Here is a 19,353-nt window from a genome sequence, read left to right as displayed (position 1 = left end):
AAAGTAATGTCCTTGCTTGTAGATGACTTAGCTTGCCCTTTGAGTTACTTTTCTTTTAGAAAAAGTGATGGATTACACCCTTAAAGTTTTGGTCATTCAAGAGTAAGGAGTGTATCCTTTAAAGACTCATACTCCTTTGGAAGACTTACAAGAAGCATCACAAATTCATTCTTCTATAGGATAGCCACTTTGATACCTTCAAGCTGGCTTATTATGCTTCTTAATTTGGACACATGTTTTGGAAGTGAATCTTTGTATTCATGATCCAAGCTTTAAAAGTAAAAATTTAAATAGATTTCTTGGTCCTTTGCCTTCACTATGAAAGTTTTGTTTAATTCTTCCTATGCTTCTTTTGTGGTTCTTTTAATTTTTATATGATGGATGAGTCTCAGGGCTAGGTGAAGTCTAATCAAGGCTTGTGCTTGTTCGTATTTTATTTGATCCATCATCAATTAATTGTGATGGAGGATCATATTGAATTATGGTACATAATTTCTAGTTAATGAGCAAGAGTTGAATTTGTATTTCCCATATATGATTTTTTCTCTCCCTTCAAAGTTTTCAATCTCGGGCAAGTTACTAGAAGTTCATGACATGGTATGTTGGAGAGGTATTTCAATCTCGGACAAGTTACTAGAAGTTTTCAATCTCGGACTAGTTACGAGAAGTTCATGACATGGTATGTTGGAGAGGTATTACAAAGCTTATAATGATGCTTGGCAATGTCTGACTCTTGATAGAAGAAGGATATTTTTGGAGATTACAAAGGATTTGATCAAAGGACAATCCTTTTTGGAAATTTTAAATATCAAATTTGGGTGTTGGGCAATGAGAATGCAATCTTTTTATAACTAGTTGAAGACAATAGTGTGAATGCAATTTTATTTAGACTAGTATGGGTAAATCAAATGTGAACATGAGCTAAAAGAAAACCAATTAGATTTGCATTAGCATGAACAAGGCTTAATATTATTAAGATTAGCAACTACCATTTTGATGAATAGCATGAAACAGTATAGGCTTGAAGTATGGTGCTCATTGTGGTCAACTGTGATGAACACATCTTGGATAGTAGAGGTAGCTAGATCTAAAACTTCAAGCTAAAAAACAAAAAAACTCATCTTTCTCTTTTCTTTGTGTCCTCAAATAGGACCCTTAAGCCCCCAACTTGATTGAAGTAGGCCCTTTAAGTAGAAGCCTTACACAACTCCCTTGCTTTTGGCAAATGAAAGCTAGATAGAGTGATGGCTAAATGCAAATGATGCACCTTAATGCTTGCTTGAATGATGGCAACTTCTTTGATTTGCTTGAAGAAATCTCTAGTTCTTTCATCTCCAATGTTTCTCTTATGTAATGGATGCTCTCAACCTCATGGCCACATAGATGGTGACTATGTTAGTACATGTGAGAGATAGAATTCAAGGAGGATCATAAGCAAGAAAAGCCACAAGTTTGATAGAACAAGGAAAATAGACCCTCTTTTTACATAGGGAATGCCTCTTTAAATAAGCACATTAGTACATCAACTACATTGCATTTGGTCTAGTTTGACTTGCCAACTTAGATCCTTATCTATCCCTCTCAAGACTCTCATCTTTTTGCACTCTAAGGTATAGCTCATAGTGTTTTGCACAAAAGGAAGGACTACGCATATGCACATGCATAAAATAAGAGTGGGTAGTTTGAGAAGCTCTAGTCCCTAGGTTCTTCATAGTCTAGGATCTCAAGCAATTCTATCTACTTTTGTTTAGTGTTTATTTCATTTCTTTATTGGATAATGAGTTATCATGCGTAAACTTGAGCCTTTTCTTTTGAAAGGAAAAAGGATGTGGAGATGGGGCAAGTTTCCTCCATGATTATGTGATAGTTGGTTGATATGTTGAGGGACCACACACACACACACACACACACACACACACACACACACACACACACACACACACACACACACACACACACACACACACACACACACACACACACACACACACACACACACACACACACACACACACACACACACACACACACACACACACACACAGAGTGTGTGTGTAGACACCAATAGAGGTCATACATGCAACTCTCTCCCTCTTTCATTTTTTCTATGTCTCTCTCTCTCTCTCTCTCTCTCTCTCTCTCTCTCTCTCTCTCTCTCTCTCTCTCTCTCTCTCTCTCCAACAAGAAAATGTAGATAATGAGAACTTGCAGTACTAACAAAACACACAAAAGGTATAGGAGAATTGAAAGGACTAATTATAGTGATCAAATAATATGAAGCTAGAGAGTATGTTTGAAGATAATACAGTGATGAACCTCATAAGGGGTTCTCAAAGAAAATTTTCTTATATCAACACTTAAAATCTTGAAACCCCTCCAAATGAAATAAAAATTAGAAATAAAACCATTGGATTCACCATTATTTGATATGTAAAATTCCATTTCTTTTGTATATGAATCATCCATATTTCTTCCCCATAAATGGGATTGCCCACCAAAAGCGACTCCTCAAACTGCTTCCTAGGGAATGTGCCCTTGTCTACAAGGACATAGACACATGTGAATAATTTGAGTTTAGCATCCAACTCAGTCAAGCACTCTGTGACACTTCTATGTTCAATGAGGGCTTGCTCGGTTGCTATCTCGTGCAAGGTTATGGGAGTTTCCCTAGGCTTTAGCATAGCTGGGGGCTCAGGCCTAGATGAGTAAGATTGGTCACTGCTAGGATTGCTTATGTCCTCAGGGTTTTCATATTTCTCTTGAGGCTTTGCTATTATTGTGTCATGGTTCTCCTTGGATGTGATTGGTATACTTTTGTCAACCTATTGTGACAGTGTTGTATCCACTCTTGATTGATCAATGCAAGTTTCATTGTTGGTGGATTGAGTGTTGCAAGCAACCCTTGATGGTAATGGTTGCTTTGACTTATTAGAACACACGGGTGTGTCTAAGGTTTCATCATTGGTAGGAGAGATGGCAATGGATTCATTCATGGGTGGACTCGATGCTTCATTCCTCAATTCTTCAACATCCTTGGTTTCAATCTTCTTGGCGTTTATCGCCACTTGCAACTGCCGTTGTTTTCATTGTTTTCTCCTCTTTTTCTTGGGCAATTGAGGTGTATCCTTTAAAGACTTAGGACCCTGAACTAGGTTAGTCATTGATGTGCTTAGTTGGGACTTAGCATTCTCTTTCTCTAGTGTGTCCTCATGGGACATAGCTATAGTCCTTAGATGTGACTGGTATACTTTTGTCAACCTATTGTGTCATGGTTCTCCTTAGATGTGATTGGTATACTTTTGTCAACCTATTGTGACAGTGTTGTATCCACTCTTGATTGATCAATGCAAGTTTCGTTGTTGGTGGATTGAGTGTTGCAAGCAACCCTTGATGGTAATGGTTGCTTTGACTTATCAGAACACACGGGTGTGTCTAAGGTTTCATTGCTGGTAGGAGAGATGGCAATGGATTCATTCATGGGTGGACTCGATGCTTCATTCCTCAATTCTTCAACATCCTTGGTTTCAATCTTCTTGGCGTCTATCGCCACTTGCAACTGCCGTTGTTTTCATTGTTTTCTTCTCTTTTTCTTGGGCAATTGAGGTGTATCCTTTAAAGACTTAGGACCCTGAACTAGGTTAGTCATTGATGTGCTTAGTTGGGCCTTAGCCTTCTCTTTCTCTAGTGTGTCCTCATGGGACATAGTTATAGCCTAGCTGCGGCATGCTGGATAGCCTCGCTAGGTTGTGAGGGTACAACTACCTCTCTTTGTGGATAGTCTAGTTCTTTGGCTAATTCTCTTTCGTTTATCCCCTCATCCTATTGCATTGGCAGTTGCTCTTGGTCGGGGGGCAGTTGCTCTTGGTCGGGGGGCATTTGCTCTAGGCTCTTGCCCTTACCCATTGGATCATGCCTCCATTGCTTCTTATCGGAGCGGGTGTTGTGTTTAGAGCCATTTTTCTCTTGCTCTAGAGGTTTGGGCGACTCTAGTGTAGAATCAGGGGATGGTTTAAGGTTCCTATCATGTAGGCTTGGACAAAACCAGCTGAAAAAGTTAGGGTAGTATTGATGGGAAGCATAGAGATCCAGGATTGGAGGGACTTGAGTGAGGCAGAAGACATATGCACTAACATCAAGTACCATGCTCCCTACTCCTAGCCTGCTAGCCACATGTAGATCTTCTTCTAGAAGCACTTTATCGTACAAGGGATGTTTTTGGACAGTGGGCAGAAAGCTAGACCTGATGGATCATTGCCAACACTCTTAATGAGGTTGGGGCAATGTACGTGGGATCATGTATTGATGTCCAAAGGGCTTTCCTTTGCTCAGCGAGTGTCATTAGTTGGTGGCCAATTTTGGCTTCCAAACTTTGGTTGGAGTACCACTTTTGTACAAAGTCACCTTGTCCTTTCCCTTTTTGTTTGATTGCTTTGAGATTTTCCTTATTTGTCTCTCACATTGAGCAGTATAGAGTGAGGGTATCAAGCACAATTCTCTAGCTGTGGCTTTTGGGATGTCCTTTATGACTTCTTCAGCAACAGCTACATAGTGGGAGCAAACATGTTGTTGCTCATCCCAAGTTAGGGGTTCGACTATGAGCTTTGTGTGCTCCGATGTTGGCCTTCCAATGTCCACATGGATGTACACACGCGTGATGATTGTCAGCTTGTGATCAAGCTTCATCAGGCACTTCATCTCTGGTTCATTGGCCAGATGCGCCATCTCCTTGGCCAAATCTTTGAGAGATTTCTCCCCAAGCCTAGGCTTTAGGTGCTTCAACAGTGCTGGAGGTGTCAAGGATGTGTTGAGAAATAGACAAATGATGTATGCTCCAAGAGGAGCTGTCCTGAATCCCATATGCGCAATGAGGAGAGTGGAACAACTCAAAGCCTATAAAGCATTGTACTTGACTATGAAATGAACACAATATCATGATGCTTGGTACTTTCAGTTAAGTGTCTTGTCATTGTCAATTCTACACAAGATTGTGTTTATGAGTCCAAGCTAATCTATCTTGGAACCTAATTCACTTGTGTAATAGTTTGTCTCTACTTGTCCATGTCATTATGAACTTGGTTTACACCTTTGATCCACCATAGCTTGTGTCATGTCCTAGATCCACATCATTTAACATGGTATCAGAGCCCAGTTGGGCATGGCATAGCTCACACTCTGAATCTCTAGTCTCCCTTCATCTCTGGTGATCTCTAACCAGCCCACATTCAGCTCATATCTTCAGTTTCAACTTCAAATCTCAGTTGGACCTTGTGGCAGCCATAACCAGCAGCACCCTGTCATCTTGAAGCTCCTGTATCTCACTCCACATACCAAATCTCTCTGATCTTCCTTTTGGAAAGTTGTTCTCCACCTCACAAAGCTTCCCTATATCACATCAATCCACGAGATTTGTCTATCTGGACCTCAGCATTGTCACTATTGTCAGTTGCTGCCATAGCCCCAGTTTGTGGCCTGCAAGACATACCTCACTTTGAGCTCTCATATCTCTCAAACCAGGCAATATCTCAGTGTGCTTTCTTCAGGAGGATTGTTCTTCTACTCAAGGAGCTTCTGCCTATCACATCTAAGCCTGACATTGGATACCTACGAGCCTGGCATTGCTGAAATTCGATGTCGCTGCCATATCTGCGCTTGGTTATGTTTCGCTGATCTGCGCGCGGACTGCAATACACGATCTTGACGATTATCATGGGGCTCTTGTAGAGCATGGAGTAAGCTACATTTCCATAAAAAAAGTTTCCAAAATGATCAACTCTAGCTCTAGATATCTGGAAAAAACCAGGCCTGGGTCAAAACCCTAATCCAGGAAGCCATAGCCATCAAGGTGCAAGCTCATTTTTCCTTCAATTTCTCATTCCTTTCAACTGAGGGCACACACTGCCACTTTTATCTGAGTTTGAACTCAGTTCCCAGCAAGATTAACACTTCAAATCAACAAGCAAGAAGAAGATCAAGCACCAACATTCAATACTAAGCTCAAGAATAGTATCTATTGATACTCAACTAGTGTCAGTTGACACTAACCTCCTTGTGACACTTCACAAATCCCCCTTGCTGGTCTTTTCTTAGATTGGAGCTGCTCAACATGGCAGAACTTGAGCAAATAGCAAAATTCAATGGAGAAGGCTTCCATGCCTGGAAGGAAAAGACCATGTATCACCTAATGCGGAAAGACTTGTGGGACCTGTTTGAAGATGATGCAGATAACAAGAAGGAAGATGATGAAGACGGGTTCGTTGAAGAAGAATAGTTCAAATCCAAAGAATGGAAGAAGATGAATAATAAGGCACTAGGCATCATTGCCTGGGGACTAAGTGATGACGTGTTACATCATATATCTGGCATTAGAAATGCTAGAACCGCCTGGGAGGAACTTGATAAAATATTTGGTACTCAAGCAAAGAATTCAAAGGTAAAACTTCTCATGCAGTTTTATAAACTGGATATCAAAGATAGTGCTTCTATGACCATACACATTAATAAGTTTAAGAGTTTAAAAACTCAACTTGCATCTCTTAAAAAGAATATTGAGGAAGATGAAGCAATAGCCGTACTGCTTGCAAGTGTAAACAAGGATCCATATGAAAATCTTGTGTCCACTTTGAGTAATGTTCCAAGCCTCACACTTAAAGATATTGAGCACTCACTACTCGATGAAGAAGGCAAAGTAAAAACCAAGAATGCAAAAGACAATGTCTCATCATCTAGGGAAAATCTTTTGTACACCAAAGGAGCTACTGGACCTAAAGGAAGAGGTCGAGGATTCATCAACAACAATAACAAGGATCGGATTACATGTCACTATTGTGGTAAGACTGGCCATGTAGCCAGTGAATGTGTCCACAAGAAGAGAGCCCAACAATTGCAAAGTGATCATCACCAAAACCAATACATGGAAGAAAGAGAAGAAGAAGAATATGCTTCCACTACCATCAACAACTCTAACAGATTGTTTTGAAGAACTTTCATTGTATCTTTCATATGTTTTTCCCACAGTGGATCTTTCTTTTCCTTAGTGAATTTGATTTGTACAACCCTTGCCAAGATGTAAAGTCTCAAGCTTTAACTTGACTAGGCTGCCTATGAGCTAGTCTTCCGGGCCATGTTATCATGAAGGGGGGGCAAAAGCCAGCAAGTGTAGGGACTCATCATTTGAGGGGGGGTGTTGAGAAATAGACAAATGATGTATGCTCTAAGAGGAGCTGTCCTGAATCCCATATGCGCAATGAGGAGAGTGGAACAACTCAAAGCCTATAAAGCATTGTACTTGACTATGAAATGAACACAATATCATGATGCTTGGTACTTTTAGTTAAGTGTCTTGTCATTGTCAATTCTACACAAGATTGTGTTTATGAGTCCAAGCTAATCTATCTTGGAACCTAATTCACTTGTGTAATAGTTTGTCTCTACTTGTCCATGTCATTATGAACTTGGTTTACACCTTTGATCCACCATAGCTTGTGTCATGTCCTAGATCCACATCATTTAATAGGATGTTGGTTGTAACACCTCTTCCACTGGTGAATTGCTAAGGACACATTTCACAAGAGGCATTGTCACGGCCAAAGGTTGATTGCTGTTATTCCTGATTGGAAGTAGTAGCGGCTAGTTTAGTGGACTGGCCACTATTGGTAGACTGCGTTGTTAAGTCCTTAAGCAGATCAAAAGTAGTCGCATCTTTTGTTGCCCTTTGCACATTCACTCGTGCAGATCGAGCATGGGCTAGTCACAGTGGATTGCACATGCATATCCTTTGGCTAAGAGTTAAGGGCGGTGTCATGTCCCCGATCTTGGACATTTGGAAGCTTAGATGGAGATAGAAATTGGGATTGAGCAATTGCACTTGACGATGACCGTTGTTGTGCTTCTTTTGTCCGTTTAGGGAAAGAGGATGTAGGGGATTTGGGACTCCTAGGTGGACTTGGCAGTGGCTCTAAGATTTGCTTGTGGTTGTTAGACAATTCTGCCCTTTGCTTTGTTGAGCAATTAGCCTTATCATGAGCAACATTGTGCCTGTGGTGCTCATTATCCTCTTGGGAAGTTAAAGGCTCCTTGGACACTAGTGGTATTTGTACACACTCGACTATTATACCTGACATTTGCCTGTTAGGCATGCTAAGCTGAGGATTTACCTTTCGAATAGTCCTATTTGGTTTCTTGATTTCAATCGCGAGGGGCTTAGTCACTCTAATGTTGTTGACTTGAGACTTGGATTTTTGTTTAGATTTCCTATTGTGCTTCTTCGGTTTTGATATGATCTGGCATTCAGCTGGACAAAGGTGGTTTAGCAGGGGTTTTTGGTACCCAAATCCATCAGTTACCTGCATAATACCCTTAAGCATGTAGCAACAGTTTGGATATCCATCACGGCATTGTGCTGGCTCTCCATCGATACCTTCATCTATAAGGCTTAGGCTTCTTTTGTGGTCTTCTATGATATTTGTAAGTCCAAAGCCTATCCTTGGTATTGTCTCCTGACCTTCTTGTTTCAAGCATGGCCTTGCTCACATTGGTTCTCTCCGTTCAACATGTGCTTGTATCAACTCTTTCAACAAGTCCTTGCTCTCATTACTAGGCTTGCCTGGTATATAAGAATGTTCATTGTCTTTCCCCCGAGGTTTGATGAGGTCACCCTTACTAACGGTTGTGATTATCCTCACACCCGATAGTGTCAAGTGTATCCTCTATGCTATATAATCAGCCTCACACTTTGTCGCCATTTTGAAGGGTCTTTCTAGGAGGGTTTCCTTTCCACAATTAGCACTATTTGGAGGAATATGGAATAAGATATGCAAGCTTTCTGTTTCAATAGTTACAAGGATTTTGCACTTCCCTATAAGTGCTTGTGAGTGTCCCATGTAAGGACTAAGAGTTGCATTAGTCGGTGTGAACTCTGGTTGGCCTAGTTGCATCCATAGGTCAAGAATATTGAAATTTGCTCCTTCATCAATGAGAGCATCGATACTATGCTCTATTTTTGCGGTGAGTTTGACCATAAAGTAAGCAGGTGGCACTATGTCTTTATCTTTCAGGTCTTGGCTTATAGATTCAAGCCTTCTGATACATGCCCTTGAGTCCCCAACTACATAGCTAGATTTGGATTCTCTACTGATATCTTGGGTCATCTGTGCAGTGTTGTTCAAGGTGCATCTATCATCAAGACTGTCATGCCTAGTCATCCTCGAAGTTATAGCTTGATGTAGATGTAGTCCGAATGCAACATATACTTGTTTTTATGGTGTGGCCTTTTTGCCCTTGTTGACTAGATTGGCCCATTGAGGTTCTAGGGTCTTTGTTTGGGTATGGGCTTTTAGTTGCTTTTTTGCAAGTGAGAATTTGTGCTTGTGTAGAGCCATTACTACACTAGGATCTAATTTGGAGGACCTATCAAGGCGCGCATTTTCTCCAGTCTACTTGGGGGAGGTGCAAAGGAGGCAGAGCCCCCTCTGCGGGGGTCCGAGGGCGAGGGGTAGCCCCCCCCGTCCCCTACATGGCCGTTACGATAAATACCATGCGTGATTTTTGAAGGACTATTCGTAGCCAAGTTTTGAACTACTTGCTCTAGCTTTTAGCTTAGTGATAGATCTATGATGTGCTTTTGGCTCTTACAGGCTCTAGGTTGGTTTTAGGGCTTAAATGTGTCAAATTTGTATTCTGTTCACCTATCCGTTTTTGATAGTTTTCTATCTGATTCTCAGAGGTCCTATTCTCAGGAGTCTGATTATTAGAATTGGATGTTCAATTATGGGTTGGTTCAATTGATCGATCTAGCGGCGAGTGGTTTGATTTAGGTGGTCCGAGTATGGGCACACCCTTTTGTCTTTTTCCATTTTGTTTATAGATAGTAGCATATACCTTTCAATATATACAGCCTATATCTTTTGCATTCCTTCTTCTTTCTTCCTCTCCTCCACCCAATAGGTAGATAGACATATGTAGATCATGCTTGAATGAAGCCACTAGATAGATAGATAGACGAATGCAGACCATGTTTGAATGTTGAAGATGAGATAGCGGCTTGAAGCCCACATGGCCATGGTGCCCCTTTTCCTTCTTCTCGATGCGCCCTCTCGATCTCTCCTTCACGCAACCGAAAAGAGAAAGAGCTTGTGTGCGATTATGACATTTGTAGTGTGTATGCATGCTGTGCATGAAAGAGAGAGGGAGTGTGTGCAAGTAGGTCGAGAGAACTCACTATTGAAGGAGTTGATACAAAGACTCTAGAGACCCCAATTGGAGACAACGGTCAAGAGGTGCACACACACCCTTTCTTACTGATGTGAGTGGCAAGGTGGAGGATGGAACATGGGAAGGATGAATTGTCACCATGTGATGATAAAACCTTGGTAGACAACCATGCAGGTGTTTGTTGTGGTCGAGGCCATAGATTTCTTTGACAAAGAGGCACGCTGAGCTACTCCACTGCTCAATTTCACTCTCTCGAGTAGCTTGGCATGGGTGCTTCATGCCTTTTTGTCTTTTTCCATTTGTTTATAGAAAGTAGCACATACCTTTCAATATATAATACAGCCTATACCTTTTGCATGCCTTCTTCTTTCTTCCTCTCCTCCACTCGATTAACAGATAGGCAGACATAGACCACGCTTGAATGAAGCCACTAGATAAATAGACAGATGGATGTAGACCATATTCGAATGTTGAAGATGAGACAATGGCTTGAAGCCCACATGGCCATGCTTTCTCAAGGCCCCCTCTTTGTCTCTCCTTCATGCAATCGGAAAAGAGAAAGAGCATGTGTGTGCTTATGACCTTTGTAGTGTGTATGCATGCAATGCATTAAAGAGAGAGCGAGAGAATGCAAGTAGGCATTGCCACGTGCTAGAGCATGCGATCACATGCTCTACCATGTGGTAGTGCCTGCCTAAATACTCTCCTTCTCTCTTTGATCATAATGTTTCTGTTTAGCCATAGCATAAGCATAGATATAGATTTAAAAAGCCAATGAAATTCTCTTTGGCCTTAAATTAGCTCTAATGCATGTGTTGTATTGAAGTCATGATAACCTCTATCAATGAAAACATGCTGGCCATTGATGTCAAATGTTAAATGTTAAACATTTCTATCCATGTGAAATGTTATCTTGCAATACATCTACTTTTTTGTTTATATAAATCTGTTATGTAATTTTTTTTGAGAGAGGTGATTTATGTGTTCCCCTTTATATATATGAAGAGATACACATTATGTGAAAAGACTATAAGAGAGACTTAAAAATAGTGCCTAAACCTAAGACACATATAAAAATGTTTTTTAATATCCAAGGAGGACCCTTCAATGTTGTGGGTGTTCAATGTTGTTTACCTATATAAATCTTATGATGTGCCTTTAGTTTGTAATTTTACTTTGAGATGTGATTTGTGTGTTCCTCTTTGTATGCATACTTTGTGTGTGTTATTTTAGTTGTTTGTGCTCTTGAGAGTCACAAGACTCGACTGCCTCTCTCTCTCTCTCTCTCTCTCTCTCTCTATATATATATATATATATATATATATATATATATATATATATATATATATATATATATATATATATATATATATATATATATATATATAGTTATGTGGATTTTTTAAGCAATGTGCTTGATGAAATGTCAATTGTAGAATGTGTTAAATAATGAGAATAGATAAATTTGTTTTTATCAATGTCAATGTTGATGGGATTACTTTGAATATGATATTTAAAGCCACACAATTTGAATGCTCAACTAGACTCTCTCTCTCTCTCTCTCTCTCTCTCTCTCTCTCTCTCTCTCTCTCTCTCTCTCTCTCTCTCTCTCTCATTTTCATTGTTTGTATGGATGTTTGTTTTTGATATGTGGAAGGTCCTTTGGGGAGAGGACTCTCTTTGAGGGCCAACCATGTGTAGGAGCAGATGCACCTCTCTTTCTCCTAGTTGAGAGAGGATGTGAGCACTTTACGTGATGAGGTTGTTTCCCTAAAAAATTGTATACAGAGGTTCAAGGGATTGTAGTCCTTGATGAGCCGCAAACTATCATGAGAGTAGCCTTGTTGCTTCTTACAATTTGTGGAGTGGAGAGTTCTTAGACTACATTTAGTTGATGTGTGTGCTTTTTTCCTTGGTATTTGTGATGGTGTTGTTTGTAGATCTGACCCCTCTTTTTAAAAGGTGATCTTATGTTATTTTTTGACTATTCTCAATCAATGACCATCCTTTGTTTTGATTAGCTTTTTATAATGGTGACTTGATGGGATGTGTCATTTTTTTAGAGTTGTGGATATTTTGTTGTTTGTAACAGTGTGTGGTTAATTAGAATGTTGTTGTTAATTTCTTTTTTTCAGAATTTTTTAAAAGATGGATTGCATGGACATGGTGGTGATGGAGTCTGGAGATGCCTTTTAGGATGTAGTTTTTAGCACACCTATGGCAAACATGGCCATGCAAACTTGCCACAACTTTGTTGCGTGCAAAATAGTCAGGCTTGCATTGCATGCACCAATATGTGTATCCTCCAAGTCAAAAATAAATATTCAAAAGTCCGGCTTAATATGTGTAGTATCAAATGTAGTGGGCGTGCTTTTTGGGAAAGAGCTATTTTTCACTAAAAAAATTTCTAGATAACTTTATGGGATGTTGGAAGACCTTCTGATTGGAGGAGGTCAATCCAATGTAAGCCTCTAGTCGTGATATTAGAAACAAGTTTTGTGCCTTTTGCAATGATGTGGATAGCGTGATACAAGTTGAGTCCATTGAGAGGTCGCCTCTTCAATGTACTAGTGATTGCTATGGCCCATTTCTCCAATTGATGGAGAATGTGTAACTATTGCAAAGGGAGGTTATAGAGCTCAAGTTATTCTTGGGGCATTTGATGGGTCTATTGGCGATGATGAATATGAAGATACGCATGTCCACTGCTAGATGTTAGGTGATCCTTGTTGGATGGTTTAATTGTTTTATTGCATTCTTTTGCTTGGACTTCTAGGATATTTGTCATCTAGGATTTGATATCCCCTTTCTACATTTCAATTGTTGCATATTCCTATTGTCATTTGCTTGATTTCACACGCATAAACATGGTCCTTTCGTCTTTCCTTTTATTTGACTTGCATACAAATGGTGTCTCTCTTGTTCTCTCTTCTCTCTCCATGTATCTAACACATGCATGCAAGGCATGCATACACATGTATGCAAGTGTGCACATACTTGCATACACGTGTGCTCTCTCTTTCTCTCTTACATATTAAAATAATGTGAGATTAATGTAGTGTCCTCTAACCCTCATTCACACTCTATTCATATCTCTTTGTCCCTCTCTCTTTCTCTCTCATATATTTTTAATGTAATGTGATATTAAAAAAACTCTTCTTATCACACACACACACACACACACACACACACACACACACACACACACACACACACACACACACACACACACACACACACACACACACACACACACACACACACACACACACACACACACACACACACACACACACACACACACACACACACACACACACACACACACACACACACACACACACACACACACACACACACACACACACACACACACACACACACACACACACACACACACACACACACACACACACACACACACACACTCTCTCTCTCTCTCTCTCTCTCTCTCTCTCTCTCTCTCTCTCTCTCTCTCTCTCTCTCTCTCTCTCTCTCTCTCTATCTATCTCTCTCCCATTATTCAAATAATGTGAGATTAATTCAATCTTCTTCTCTATTCCTCATTTTCTTTAATGTAATGTGAGATTAAAACAATCTCTCTCTCTCTCTCTCTCTCTCTCTCTCTCTCTCCCCCCCCCCCAAAATCATGTGAGATTAATGCGGTCTCCTATCCCTCATTCACACTCTGTTCATATCTCTCTCTATCTCTATCTCTCCCTCCCTCTTTGTCTCTCTTGCATATTTTTAATGTAATGAGAGATTAAAACAATGTTTTCTCACCCTCATTTGCGCGCGTGCGTGCACACACACACATTTAATTTAACGTAATGTGAAATTAAAACAATATCTTTCTCCCACCCTCCCCCCTTCTCACTCTCATTTAATGTAATGTGAGATTAAAATCTCTTTCTCTCACCCCTCTCTCTCTCTCTCTCTCTCTCTCACTCTCATGTAACCTGTGAGATTAAAAGAATCTCTTTTTGTCACCCTCATTCTCTCTCTCATATTTTATGTAATGAGATAGATTAAAACAATCTCTTCCTGTCACACTCATTTGCATGCGTGCGTGCACACACACACACACACACACACACACACACTCTCTCTCTCTCTCTCTCTCTCTCATATGTGATGTAATGTGATATTAAATATAAATAAATAAATATCATATTTTATGTAATGTGAGATTAAAACATTATCCTTCTCTCACCCTCATTCACACTCTATCCATCTTTTTGTGTATGTGTGCATGTGTGTGCCTGCATGTGTGTAGGTTTCTCTCCCTGTGTGTATCTAACACGTGTATACATGCTTGCATACATGTGTGTTTTGTGTTTGTATCTCTTTCCCCCCGCCTATCGTGATCATTCAGTTCATAGACCTCTCTCTCTCTCTCTCTCTCCTTTGTAAGGTTTGAGTAATATTATTTCAACATCCATGTGTTGGCATTCATTATTTGGATGTTGGTTTTTAAAATATTTATTTGTGATATATCATTGTTATTGTTATATTATTATTATTATTATTAATACAACTCTCATGACACATAATACTTACAGAACACACCCTTTTATGTTAATTGTATATAGTAACACTTACTTATGGAACACATCCTTTGTGTTGATTGTGTGCATGTTGGTCCTTGATGTTTTGTAAACAATGCCTCAAATTGTGAGGAAAATGCTAAGAGATAACCTACTAGGGATTTATAGAAGGCTTTTGGAAAGCACGCATGAAAGGCATAGGCTTTGTGCAAGAGTAAGAACATACTTCCAAAATATTCAAAGGGGCGTATTGAGTAATGAGCATTTGGGAACATTACTCCCTTTTGAAGCATTTCAAACTTCTGATGTGCATAGTTTTGTGTAGCCCTTACCTTATCACCATGCCTTGATCAATGTTATGCATGGTGATTTGCATGTATCGCAAACACTACAAGTGCCTCACCATTTCTTTGTGGGAAATGCCAATGTGCATCACGATATCTAGGATAATGTAGGCACCCATAATGATTTGCTTCAGCAGTGTCCAACATATCATGATGTTAGAAGTGCTTCTCCATTTTGTGGGACCTATGTTGCCCGCATTGAGTGTGTCACAGTTCCATCAATTGGTTGCCTAAGTGAGTAGTAGTCCAAGGGAGGCTATTGCCATGCTGTGGTGGAAGAACCACAAATGCAGGATGAGAGGCTCCCATTGCTCAATGAAAACGATAGTCATGAGAATCAAATGATTGAATAATACCCTATGGTTTCTTCCAATGAGGTTTTGTAGTTTGAACCCACATTTTTGCTTAGAAAGGATGGCTTTTGCTCCATTTTGCATGACTTGTCAGACTTGGACGGCCATCCCTTGATGCATATATTGGCATTTAGAGAACCCAAAGTGTTTTCCATTGGGAGCCTTGATAGAATGTGCATGCATTGCTTTGCGATGTTTTGGTGTGTTGAGACAATGATTGTAGGTTCCCAAACAATTGGCAAGCATTGTTGAGAAAATGGCAGGGTTAGATTGCCCTCTTTGTGAGAACCACCTCAGGTATTGTAGAATCTACATGCTAGTTGTCATAGATATAGTCATGAGTTCAAAAATAACATTCGAGAATATTATATTGCCCTTTCCTTTGTTTCAATGGGGGCACATGTGGATGAGCTTATGAGTGCAATTGGAAATGGGTATACTTTTTGTGTGCATGGTTTGGTGTATCGTCGCATTGGTCTTATGTTGCTTGGCATCAGGAATGAAACAAGACCTCGATTGCACAACTCTATGTGTATGATATTGAGCATGAATTGGGAAATTGTATGTGATGCTTGCTTGATTTTTGAATTGTTGCAAGAGAGCTTCAAGTGATGATGCATGGTCACAATATCTATGCTTAGGCTTTTTGTTCTGTTGGTGCACGTTGCTAAGGAAATGATGCCATGGAGCTGAGGATGATGATATCCGAAAGTTGATTGATGTCCAGGAAATATGCAGTGCTTGTTAGGAAGAACGAGGTTACTGCAATTATGCTTGGGAATGGTTATGAGGATGAGCTTAACCATTGTGATATCCATATCTACACACGGGAGGGCCGGTGTGTGCAAATGTCAAATTTGCATCGGGTGTATATGCCAATGGTGTAGATAATGTGCCTCTAGACCAATTAACAAATAAGGTTTGCATCACCCAGATGTAGTTCTATGCATACTATGCTCAGGTGGGCGAGGACTCAAGTGCATGTCTTCTAAGAGGAGGAAGGTTGTTGCAACAATACATATGGATGCATATTGTAGTATTGAGCATTGCAAGCTTGCATGGTGTCATAAGAATCAACGAATGTTGTGTGTAGAGATTTACGAGGGTTTGATTGAGATGGTTTGTGGTGCAGACAATGTTGATTGTTGTGTTGTTGGAGCAAATGTTGGTAAGATAGTTTTTCTTCCTTATTCTTTCACTTGTGGTTGACACAATGGGGATTGTGCATGCAAAGGGGAAGCTCGAACTTTTTATAACTTTTATGAACAACCCAAATTGGCTAGAGATTCAACAAGCACTATTGTGGGGATAATCAACCACCTAGACTTTACTGCTTGCGTCTTCTGTGCAAAGCACCTTGATTTGATGGACATGCTTATTAAGAAGAAACTGTTTGGTGGTATAGTTGGATATGTTAGTGTTATAGAGTTTTAGAAGCGAGGATTGCCACACTCTCATATGTTGTTGATTTTGGAAGATCCGTTCAAGCCTTCCACAATGGAGCATAATGATAGAATTATTTGTGTTGAGCTGTCGGACGAAGGAAAATTCCCAGCATTGCATAAGGCAGTAATTAGATGTAATGCACATGGTCCATGCGGTCCATTTAATTTGTGCAATCCATGTATGTGGGAAGGAAAGTGTACAAAGGGTTACCCGAGGAAGTTTGTTTGTAAGACCATTGTCAATGATACTGGTTATTCTATTTATAGGAGACATGATGATGGTAACGATGTGGATCATAGGGGTAGTGTCATTGATAAATCGTTGGATTGTGTCTTACAATCCATACCTTACAAAAAAATATAATGCACACATCAATGTTGAGATATGTTCTGTTGTTGCAACTGTGAAGTATCTTTACAAATACATTTACAAAGGCCATGACAGAGCTACAGTTATAGTCTTGCATCTATGAGAGTTGGAGGTGATTGTGAAAATGCTGCAGTTCAAACAATTGATGAGATTAACAGATACCTTGATGCTCACAATGTTTTTGTCTCCGAGGCATGTTGGTGTACTTTGGATTTTCCATTGCATAATGAGAAGGATGACGTTCAGAGGTTACAAATCCATTTTCTAGGAGAGAACATAATGTTTTTCGAAGATGATGACAATGTGCAAGATGTGGTTGCTAATCATAATGTGAAGGAGATCACTCTTAGGGAGTGGTTTTCATGCAATTAGCAATATTCAAAAGCAAGAGCATTGCTGTTCTAGGATTTTCCTTCCGAATGGGTTTGGAATGTTGGTACAAAGGCTTGGACAAAAAGGGAAAAAGGTAATACCATTGGCCAGATGTATTTTGTGTCTCCAACATGCAGCGAGTGGTATTATTTGTGTATGTTGTTGATGGTTTGCAAGGGGAACGCGACTTTTGAGGACTTGAGAACTATTGGGTCTGTGTTCTACTCCACGTTCAAGGAGGCTTGCACAACTATATGTATATTGGAGAGCAATGATGAGTGGTTTTAGTGTTTGCAGGAAGCCCTGAGTATGCAGCAAGGTGCGCAATTGAGGAATTTGTTTGCAACAATATTGGTGTTTTGTGAATCTATATCCCTAGGAAGGTAATGGAAGACATTTGAAGAGTCATTTACAAAGGATATCGTCATTAGATTTACAATGGTTGGCCTACAAGGAGACCGATTAAGGGTAGAGGCAAGGAATGCTACCTTGAAACATCTAGAATTGCTCTTGAGATAGCATCACCGGACATTGTACGATTTCCCCGAGATGCCTAAAATACAATTGCAAGATGGGGTATTGCAATTCTTGAGGAGCTTGAGTATGTTTGATGTGAAGGGGTAGAGATTATTGAATTGATGAGATCAAATCTCAATGATGGGCAAGGTGCTACATTTCATGCTATTCTTGGTGCCTTGGTGGATGCTGGTGAGGGGCAGCTCTTCTTCTTGGATGGTCTAGAGGGGGATCATACAAGACATTTCTTTATAGGTGTATTCTAGCAACACTATGTGCGTGTGTTTGGTGACTGCATTGTTAGGGATTGCTAGATTGCTATTGCCAAATGGTCGGATAGTGGACTCAATATTTAAGATTCCTTTGCAATTGGAGGGCCACTCTATGTGCAATAAACTGTATAGAGTGATTTGGCAAGCCTCTTGAGAGAGACTTGTCTCATTTTGTGGAATGAGGCTTTGATGATGCATTGATACACTTTTGAGGCCTTGGATAAAAGTTTATGAGATATCATGTCTTGTGATCATCCATTCGTTGGAAAAATCATGTTATTTGGGGGCGATTTTAGACAAATTTTGCCTATTGTGATCAAGGGAGGTCATGAGGATATTGTAAGTGCATCCCTTTGTTACTCTGCTTTATGGTGTCAAGTGAGGATTTTAAAGCTAATGGAAAACATGTGGGTGGGTCACGATACTGGAATTGGGGGTGAATGATTCATTAGGTGGCTTCAATGTATTGGGGATGGTGTGGCCTTAACAGATATTGCTAATAGAGTTGCATTTCTTGCAGGGAGGATGGCTATAGAGAGGGGTTGGTAATGGATCTAATTGCATGTGTTTATAATGACTTCTCCAATGTGCATGATCAAGAAATTTTCTTTGCAAAAAGGGCGATTCTTGCTCCAAGGAACATGGAGGTTGAGCAATTGAATTTAGAGGCCTTACATTTGATGCCAGGAGATATGAGGCAGTATTACAATCTTGATAGTATAGCTTATACATATGAAACGGCATTCCTTACTCTCTGAAGTATTTGAATTCTCTTGATCTCAATGGTGAATTTCCTCTACATTTATTGCTCCTAAAGGCCAATGCACCTATTATTCTAATGCAAAAAATGAATCCCGTAAGAGGACTTTGTAATGAAATGAGGTTGATATGCAAGGCTTTTAGTAACAAGGTTTTGGAAGCTTAA

Source organism: Lygodium microphyllum, chromosome 23 (genome assembly GCF_053477565.2).
Source record: "Lygodium microphyllum isolate KBCC chromosome 23, Lygodium_microphyllum_v1.1.10, whole genome shotgun sequence".
In the NCBI taxonomy this organism is placed as follows: domain Eukaryota; kingdom Viridiplantae; phylum Streptophyta; class Polypodiopsida; order Schizaeales; family Lygodiaceae; genus Lygodium; species Lygodium microphyllum.
The sequence above is the reverse complement of the archived record's forward strand: the minus strand, read 5'-3'. Positions refer to the sequence as shown.